Source organism: Anabrus simplex, chromosome 4 (genome assembly GCF_040414725.1).
Source record: "Anabrus simplex isolate iqAnaSimp1 chromosome 4, ASM4041472v1, whole genome shotgun sequence".
Lineage (NCBI taxonomy): Eukaryota > Metazoa > Arthropoda > Insecta > Orthoptera > Tettigoniidae > Anabrus > Anabrus simplex.
In genome coordinates, this window is record NC_090268.1 from 453,748,645 (window position 1) to 453,758,347 (window position 9,703).

General features: G+C 48.4%; 1 non-coding gene across 1 annotated transcript; it reads right to left on the reverse strand.

Annotated features, from left to right (window-relative positions):
* Positions 1–8,515: 8,515 nt before the first annotated feature.
* Positions 8,516–8,634, reverse strand: LOC136886883 (5S ribosomal RNA). The gene has a single exon (XR_010861854.1). It is a non-coding gene; the product is annotated as a 5S ribosomal RNA (ribosomal RNA).
* Between the last annotated feature and the right edge of the window lie 1,069 nt (positions 8,635–9,703).

Genomic DNA, 9,703 nt, shown 5'->3' on the forward strand with positions numbered 1-9,703 from the left:
CACAAACGGGAGCACGCTCGGAGGAGACTTAACCACCAAAACCGTACAGGGTGCGTCCCTGCCTCTTGAGAGCATAGACGACATCCATGGCGGTCACGGTCTTCCTCTTGGCGTGCTCGGTGTAGGTGACGGCATCCCGGATAACGTTCTCCAGGAATACCTTGAGCACGCCACGGGTCTCCTCGTAGATAAGTCCCGAAATACGCTTGACTCCACCTCTGCGAGCGAGACGTCTGATGGCAGGCTTAGTGATGCCCTGGATGTTGTCTCGGAGCACCTTCCTGTGACGCTTGGCGCCTCCTTTGCCGAGTCCCTTGCCTCCCTTGCCTCGTCCGGTCATGATAGATCAGTAGAGCTGCGAGTTCAGAGCTAGAATGCGGCTGGCACTCGAGGCCCCTCGCTTTTGTTGAAAGTGCCTGGCCCCGGTGACGTCAGCACCGCCCGGCCAATGGGAGTGCAGCTGCTACCGAGGGTGGGGGAAGCGAAGCAATAAAACAGTCGGGCAGCAAGCCCCCGAACCATTCTTCCTGGGACGAGTCGACAGTGAGCACGTGATGGCCCGTACTAAGCAGACTGCACGTAAATCTACCGGAGGCAAGGCCCCGCGCAAGCAACTGGCCACCAAGGCTGCCCGTAAGAGCGCGCCTGCCACCGGAGGAGTGAAGAAGCCTCATCGCTACAGGCCCGGTACCGTGGCCCTGCGTGAGATCAGACGCTACCAGAAGAGCACTGAGCTTCTGATCCGCAAGCTGCCCTTCCAGCGGCTGGTGAGAGAGATAGCTCAGGACTTCAAGACCGACCTGCGCTTCCAGAGCTCGGCTGTCATGGCCTTGCAGGAGGCCAGTGAGGCCTACCTGGTGGGTCTTTTTGAAGACACCAACTTGTGTGCCATCCACGCCAAGCGTGTCACCATCATGCCTAAGGACATCCAGCTCGCCCGCCGCATCCGTGGCGAACGTGCCTAAGTCCGGTGCTTGTCTTATGGCTGGAGCTTTACCAAACGGCCCTTTTCAGGGCCACCAAAATTTCCTAGAAGAGTAGTTATTGTCTCTCTGGTCTAGGATAGAAGGAAAACGAAAAGAAAAAAAGCTAGTGGTTCCTCTAGGTTCAAGGAAAAATCTAAGAGTAACAGAATATAATAATAATAACAATAATAATAATAATAATAATAATAATAATAATAATAATAATAATCTTGAGTATTGAGTACAATAATTCATTAATTAATATCTAGGACGTGATAGTAATAATAATAATAATAATAATAATAATAATAATAATAATAATAACAACAACAACAGCAACAGCAAAAGTGCAGTAAGTAAGGATAAAGAAAAATGTAGTTAAGTACAATAATAATGAAATTTGAAGAGTGAGTCGCCCCGCAATGAGACAAACTAGCCTGTTTAGGAGGCAGAGATAGGAGAGGCCAGGGTTCCAGCCTTGGACAGTGACTGACATAATATGCTCTCTTGGGGAATAAAATTGATGGCCCTGATAAGGGCCGTTTTTCCTCTGCTCCTACGAGAGCAAGAGGTGCGTGTAGAAGGAAGCAAGAACATGAAATGTCCTCACTTCCTTTTTGCTGGTGCCTTTTTAGGCGAGGCCTTGGGCTTAGCGGCCTTTTTAGGCTTAGGTGCCTTAGGTTTCTTAGTGGGCACCTTGGCGGCCTTCTTAGCCTTGGAAGGAGCCTTCTGCTTGGGTTTGGGAGCAGGAGCGGCCTTCTTCTTCTCGGCAGGCTTTTTGGAAATGGCTTTCTTGGCTGCAGCCTTGGCTCCACCAGCCTTCTTCGCCTTGGGGATGCGCTTCTCCTTGGGGGCAGCGGACCGCTTGACAGGGGCTGCGCTGGCCTTCTCCGGCTTGGCAGCCGAAGCGAGCTTGAAGGAACCTGAAGCTCCCTTCCCCTTGGTCTGGACCAGCTCTCCGGAAGCCACGGCAGATTTCAGGTACTTCTTGATGAAAGGGGCCAGCTTCTCAGAGTCCACCTTGTAGTTGGCAGAGATGTACTTCTTGATAGCCTGCAGAGAAGATCCACCTCGTTCCTTCAGGCTCTTGATGGCACTGCCCACCATCTCGGAGGTTTTCGGATGGGCAGGCTTGGTGCGAGGTTTCTTCGATGCAGAAGCCTTGCTCTTCTTGGGCGACGCCTGGGCCGGAGCCGAGGCGGGTGCAGATGCTGCCGATGCTGTTGCTGTGTCAGCCATGGTCACGATGAGAATGTGTTCGCGCGCCCTGGTCATCCGTATGTTCCACCTATCTCCGAGGAGATAGGTGGTTTGTAACGTGCCGATACCGGTGCGCTATTCCGCGCTCCTCTGTCGGACTGTTGTGTGTGTTGGTGTCAGTTGTGTGAATTATTGTGTTTTATTTGACAGTTTATGTATGCTCATGGTCACCCATCCAGTGGGTGACCACGCTCAATGTTGCTTTGACAGTATGTGTGCTCGCGGTCACCCATCCAGTGGGTGACCACGCCCGATGTTGCTTTGGCAGTTTGTGTGTGTATTTTATTTTTATTGTTGTGTGTGTGAGTGTTGATCGTATGTGTTATGTGTGTGTGACCGTGTGTGTATGTGTGTAACCAAGACTCGCTACATTCAGTGTCACGGTGACACAGCAGTACGTGTTTGTCGGTTGTGGTTGTTCTGGGGTGACCAGGAGCAGACCACACCCTCTTGCGTTCGGAGGTTTGCAATGGGAATTACCGACGTCGTTAAGCAGTGACTCATACATAGGTGACTGGCGCCACCATATTTGTGTGAGTGTGCGGTGTTAAATTTGGAAAAGCATCGGTTAGGTGTTAATTTCTGAGGAAAAATATTGAGCATCTGTAATTGGCAGTTTGTTGGCACCCGCATCGGCTGTACCCTTGTTCTGTGGTTTAGGAAGTGAGGGTTTAATTTGGGATTTGGGAAGAAAGATTCTTGGCGGGACGTGGATACTTGGTCTTGGATTCAGGGGCTCAGCTACTCGATCCACTGAGTTGACCCTGAATTGTAAGCAGTTAGTTGAAGGGGGGGGATAGGGGGCGGGGACAGGGAGGGAACCAACAGTCCAGGTTCTCGTCCAGGGAGAGTGATGTCCCTGGCCAGGGAGAGTGAAGTCCCTAGTTTTAACGAGAGAGGAAGGTTGGCTGGGCACTCGTCCCGGGTAGGAGTCCTAGGCATAAGGAGAGTGAAGTCCCTATGTTTTACGAGTGAGGGAAACCGGTCGCAGGCGAGGAGGGTGCCTTTGACCGGGGGGGGGTCCTAGGTTACAGTGCGAACCGTAAAGAAGGACTTGGATGGGGGAGATCATGGGGCAGGGAGGGGTACGTTTGATTTAACGGTCAAACGCACTAGGCGGACCAATTTGTGGCTATCAGTTACCCTCTGTTGCCCGAGTCGTGACAGGGCTAGTTTTTTATACGTGGTTAACGCCACAGACAAGTCACGAACTCAGGACAGCAGGGCAACGTCAGTTTCGTAGTCTGTTGCAGGGCTGCCGCGTAGACTCGAACTTGGAGACCTGTACATGCTGTACTTGACTTGGAAGCAGTACAAGGGCTGTAACAAGTCTAAAAAACGGCGGTTTACTTGAAGTGAGCAGACTATGAGGCTTGATTGGTCGCTGGATTGATAGCCGCGCTGTGATTGGTCGGTGGCGCTTGACGGGCCAGCACGGGGTGAGGACCCGGCTGGAGGTGGCCGCGGGAGCCACGAGCTCCCGCACTTGGCGGCCATGTTGGATTTGCTGGGTGGGCTAGCTCCTTGGCTGCTAGCCCGGCTGCTACGATGCTTCCCTCTCACGCACCCCCAGCCCCCGCAGGGGCAGAGGAAAAACAGAGCCAAGATGGAGTGGCTCCGTCCAGGCGGAGTGCTAGGCCTGGACTGTGTCTGTTCCTGTGTTCGCGCGCTCCCCTGGTTATCTGAGTGTATCAGGCTACTCGGACCGCGCAGGAAACAGCAGTGGCTGGCTGTCGGGTGGGTTGCGCGGCGACAAGTTGGGGACGTGCTTCCTAGCTCCTTTCTCGTGCTCCCTGCGTCTTTAAGGGGTGGGTTACAATCAGGGTTCGGTTAGGAAGGGATAGTCAAAGGTTTGACGCTGCTCCTCAGGTGGCAGAAGTACTCGTCACCTTGCTTCGGGCGTCCTGATGGAGGTGCGTTCGATGGGCAGCATTTCACCAGCCGCCTCTCCATGCCGACGTTTAGGGGCGGCCGTCGTCGTCGCGACGCCCCCGGGAGTGACCCCCTCTTACCTGAAGGAAGCCCAATCCTTCCTCTAGCAATGGAGCTGAACGGCCATCCTCAGGCTCTAACCCCTTCCGAGTGAGAGCAAAGGCAAGTCAGCCTTTAGGTAGTTTTCCACAGAGTGAAGCAGACCTGCTGTAATCTGCCTCTTGTAGCTTTGCTTGAAAGGACCTACAGGATAAAGGACATAAGTTAGAAGCTAGCCTCCATGACTCGTTCGACTCCTGCTTTCCTGCTGGTAGCGCCAATCTCGTAAAGTCCTAGCCTTTAGGCCTCTATTTATAAGGCTCTCAACTCTGTACAGTCTCTCACATCCAGCAGCTTTCAGCCCCTGTCGGGGGTCGAAAGCTCAGGTTGGGAAAAGGGACAGCCTGCCCAAGGGAACCTCTAGATGTTTCTTAGGGCATAATTAAATTTCCAGTTCGCTACAGAGCCTGTACCGCCTCAGGAGAGGCTTCACCCCTCGCCTGCTGGATGGAGGCATTGTGAGTCGTATCTTACTGCCTCCAGTGGGCTGCGAAGGCAGGATCGAGAACACCGTGACGGAGGAAGGGGCAGTCAGTCCAGACTCTTCAAAGAACAGATTTCCTGTACCAGGAGATGATAAGTCTGTCAGTTTGATAGACCTGGCAACATCCCTTACCTTCGGTCAAATTTCTTTAGGATGAGAGACCCTTTGAGACAGCAACTCAGCAGATTTATTGGAAGGAAGGAAGGAAGGAAGGAAGGAAGGAAGGAAGGAAGGAAGGAAGGAAGGAAGGAAGGACCATGGTTTCCCAACAAACTTCTCTGCAAGACATTGCCACAACTTACAAGGGAAAAAATGTAAAGGTTTGAGGTGCTGCAACACTCATACAGCTAACATCTCACTTAAATGGTCCTGAAAGAAAGAAAGAAAGAAAGAAAGAAAGAAAGAAAGAAAGACAGAAAGAAAGAAAGAAAGAAAGAAAGGAAAATAATAATAATAATAATAATAATAATAATAATAATAATAATAATAATAATAATAATAATAATAATAATAATAATAAGAAGAAGAAGAAGAAGAAGAAGAAGAAGAAGAAGAAGAAGAAGAAGAAGTTGTGTTTAATGACCCTTCAATAGGAGTTTATTTTTTGAGAGAAGCTAGTGTTTTTACCTTGAATATGTATACTCTGAAGAAGCAGAATTTGAAGCCAACTGATCGCGCCGAGACTCGATCTTGCTACCCACCTTCATCATACAGAGTAGCGTATGACGATGATGATGATGATGATGATGATGATGATGATGATGGTAGTAATAACTGTATCCAAAATTCAGGTAACATCAGTTTTTACTCGCAAAATGGTTTCATGATTTCTTTGGCTAAGAGAACCAAGCGGTAACCCTAACCTCGAAAATGAATTGTCGCTCTCGATTTATAAGATGCCCTTTCTTTCTTCGGCCTAGTCGCTATCTAGTCGGCAGTCGTTTGAAATCGTGCAGGTTTCTGCATGGTTCGACGTGCGTATCCTACTAGCAGTTGAAGTCAGCGTGAAATTAAGTACAGTACAGTAACTATGTGTAAGATCTCCTTCACTTGGTGAGACAAGTTGTAGGGCCAAATAAAGGTACAGAGAGCAGAGAGAGCATTACATAACATAGAGCTAAATATGCACTGTACTTGGGTTGATGGTGTATTATACTGAACGCCCTCTTCCCCCCCTCCCCCTGCCATTACATCTTTACTGAATGATTCTGCACAACGTTCCCTGCTGTTAATATTAATCCCCTACTGGGTTTTAGCTTAACGGTATCACTCGGTAATCATCATCATCATGACAGCCTCTGTCCTTCATGCTAAAAATCAGCTGCAGAGAAAAGGACCCTTTGTGTTCTTGCCATTATTATTATTATTATTATTATTATTATTATTATTATTATTATTATTATTATTATTATTATCATTATCATTTACCTCAGCGAATGAAAGCCCATGTATGAACATTTTTTTGTACATAAGCAACGATCAGCTGCTTTACCGACACCTTGTAATCCAAGAAAGAAAGAAAGAAAGAAAGAAAGAAAGAAAGAAAGAAAGTAAGTATAGGGGTACCTAACCACTCCTGAAAACTACTTTCATTGAAGGTTGTACTAGGCCAAACTCTAGAGACCTCTTACTAAATGGTACCATACTACAGGGCAGGTGTAAAAAATAGTTAATGAAACCGTATAATGAAAGGTACAGACTTAAGAGCAAGTGGCGTACTGGCTTATTATCCCTCCCTTCCAGGACCCTTCTTGCAACCACTAACCACCACCTACACCCCTGCCCAAGCAGTATTCGAGCATCGGGCTGTGTGATGTGGTCGCCTTAGAAGTTTGTGCTAGACAATACCCCAAAGAAAGTAGGTGGTTTAAGACAGGCAATAAAGTTTTAAGTTTTACTCCTCTTCCCTCAAATATGAAGAGAAGTACACCATAATGAGGGGTACTAAGCCATTTAAATTCATGACAGAGACCTGATGATTCTTAGCCCTGCTGATCTAGGGTGACACTTGATATAACCAGGCCAGACCCAGTACCTGAATATTTTTAGGTTATCCAAGCCAAACCTGGGTTATATATTGCCCGAAATATGTAGCATCTACCCTGTAATTAGAAGATGCAGGTGTGACTTCACGACTGGTGATGATATAACGGAGCACAATTTAGCATGTTAGGTACTAGTAGATCCACGATCAGCCCTAGCCGTGTCTGATGCAGAAATCCTAACCTGACTTGGGAAGAACGGTAACTTATTTCTTTCTTTCTTTCTTTCTTTCTTTCTTTCCTTGAACGCTAGCCTGTAGTAGTAAGGCAAGAGGCAGTGATCAGGTGGTCAGCAAAAGGACACATTATTGCTTGAGTTCGAAATTGTCCACTGCCTTAAGTAATAGTCGTATTAGTAGCAGTAATGGTGGTGGTGGTACTACTAGTAAGGTTATGTTCACTATTATCTTACGCCTTTCGTAGATGCCGAGGTGCCGGAAGTTTGTCCCGCAGGAGTTCTTTTTATGCGCCCATATCTACAGACCATCGAAATATCACACGAGTGAGCCGGTGTCGAACCTGTCAAGTAGGGCTCAGAATGGTCTAATTTTAATTCTAGGACGGTAACAGTAACTATACGGAGTTCCGATTCGTTCTACTCAATTTATCACTTGCCAAAAGATCGGTCAGCTGACGTACAAACAACAAAAACGAGTGCTTTCCTCCCTTCACCTAACCTAAAACGTCACGACTCTTTGAACTAACCCTTGTCGTCAAAAGGTTACCTTCTCAGTCTTATTTGAAGGGCGTCTCGTCTTTGATAGAAATGAAAGAGTTTTACAAGTTCCTAGGCTTCAAAACTACGTTACATCGCAACACACGCACTTCGAAGATAGCGGGCTGTGTGTAGGCCACTGTACTGCACTGGTGCCCTACCGTTCGTAAGGAAGCCCGGGAGAGACACGAGCGTACTACAAACTTGTAACTTATTGCCGAACCGTGTCGTAATTTGAATAGCTACTTACCTGAAAGAACATAAAAGGAAATTGTTCGACTCTTTGAGGGGCTGCTAAATGCCGCGGTCGGTTGCTAGGACATGGCTTTCATTGTAATCACGACAGTGTCGATGACGTTGCATGGAAACCACCTTCCTCGCGATTTTCAAGGTGGGCGGGGAGTTTAGAAGCCTCGTTCCGCCCTTTAATAATCTTAATATTGGGAGAAATAGGACGTAGAATGATGTTATGTGCCATAAGAGGCCTGCAGGATAAGCTACACTAACCTAAAAGAATAAGAACAGCAAGTTTAGACATAGGGACGTACGATAGGAGGTACGAAAGTTAAAATCCTGGCACGAGTAATTGGAAGCGGTGCTAGGCTCAGCAAGGGTCCCCTAGGTCGACACACACACACACACACACACACACACACACACACACACACACACACACAGAGAGAGAGAGAGAGAGAGAGAGAGAGAGAGAGAGAGAGACGACGAATAATAATAATAATAATAATAATAATAATAATAATAATAATAATAATAATAATAATAATAACAACAACGATGATGATGATGTCGCCGCCGCCAGGTTAGGCCGGTCACCTAGGAGGAAATGCAATACTACGCTAAGCTTCGTTCCTGTATAGCCACGGGGTCGAAGAGCAGCAAAAGGTCTAGCTAGTTTCAGACGTAACAAAAAACGTGATTTAAGCAATTTCTGCTGGCCTGAGGCAAAAGTTGAAAGTAAGTTGTCGTACTGGGACTGGGAAACTTGGTAAAAAGGGAATTGAGCCAACGGCACGTGGTGTTCCCAAGCGGTCACCCATCCAAGTACTGACCACGCCCAATGTTGCTTAACTGCGGTGATCGGACGAGAACCGGTGTATTCAACATGGTATGGCCGTTGGCGAGAGAACGGAGCTTGAAACGTCCATACGAACCGCAAAGCGAGTTTCCTGGAGGTCTTTGTGGCGCGGGGGCGTTGGCAATGGTGCAGGGGTGTGCTCGGAGGTCGCCGTCGCGGAGCGGGCGCGGGTGGTTGTCGCGCTCCGCGGCGAAACGTACCCTAACTCGACTTAACCCCACTTCTCGTAACCTAACCCCAAAAAAACGCGCGCGCTGGCGCGCGCGCGCACACACACACGGGAAGTGTCGAGGGTTGTAATAATAATAATAATAATAATAATAATAATTACTGAAGGTGGTTGTGAAGGGGCCGGCGCTGTAGCGCAGGGGCAGCGTGCCTGCCTCGTAGCTGGGGGGCCCGGGTTCAATTCCCGGCCAGGCAAAGGAATTTTACCTCGATCTAATGGCTGCTTTGAGGTCCACTCAGCCTGCTTGCTTAGGGGCTGTAGTGCCATGGGGCTTGGTCTGGTTTTCATTGTAAAGGACAAAGCAGGAGGATTTTTAGCAATAAGGTAATGTAGTAGTAGTAGTAGTAGTAGTTCTTCCCTCCTTAGCTTATGATTTGAATGTTTTGCACTGTCTTTCGATGTATATGAAGTAGGACAGATAGATAAAATCAGAGTGGAGTTGATAACAAGGCTAACAGATGCTGCTCTTTTTTTTAAAGGTGTGGTGGCCCTGAAAAGGGCCGTTTGTTAAGAATGCAGCAAGGCAGAAAACCTGGCACCTTACTTGGAGCTGGTGTATTTGGTAACTGCCTTGGTACCCTCACTGACGGCGTGCTTGGCCAGCTCACCGGGCAACAGGAGGCGGACGGCAGTCTGGATCTCCCGACTGGTGATGGTGGAGCGCTTGTTGTAGTGGGCCAGACGGGAAGCCTCAGCGGCGATGCGCTCGAAGATGTCGTTGACAAAGCTGTTCATGATGCTCATCGCCTTGCTGGAGATGCCAGTATCAGGATGTACCTGTTTAAGCACCTTGTAGATGTAGATGGCATAGCTTTCCTTCCTCTTGCGCTTCTTCTTCTTGTCTCCCTTGGAGATGTTCTTCTGGGCCTTGCCGGCTTTCTTGG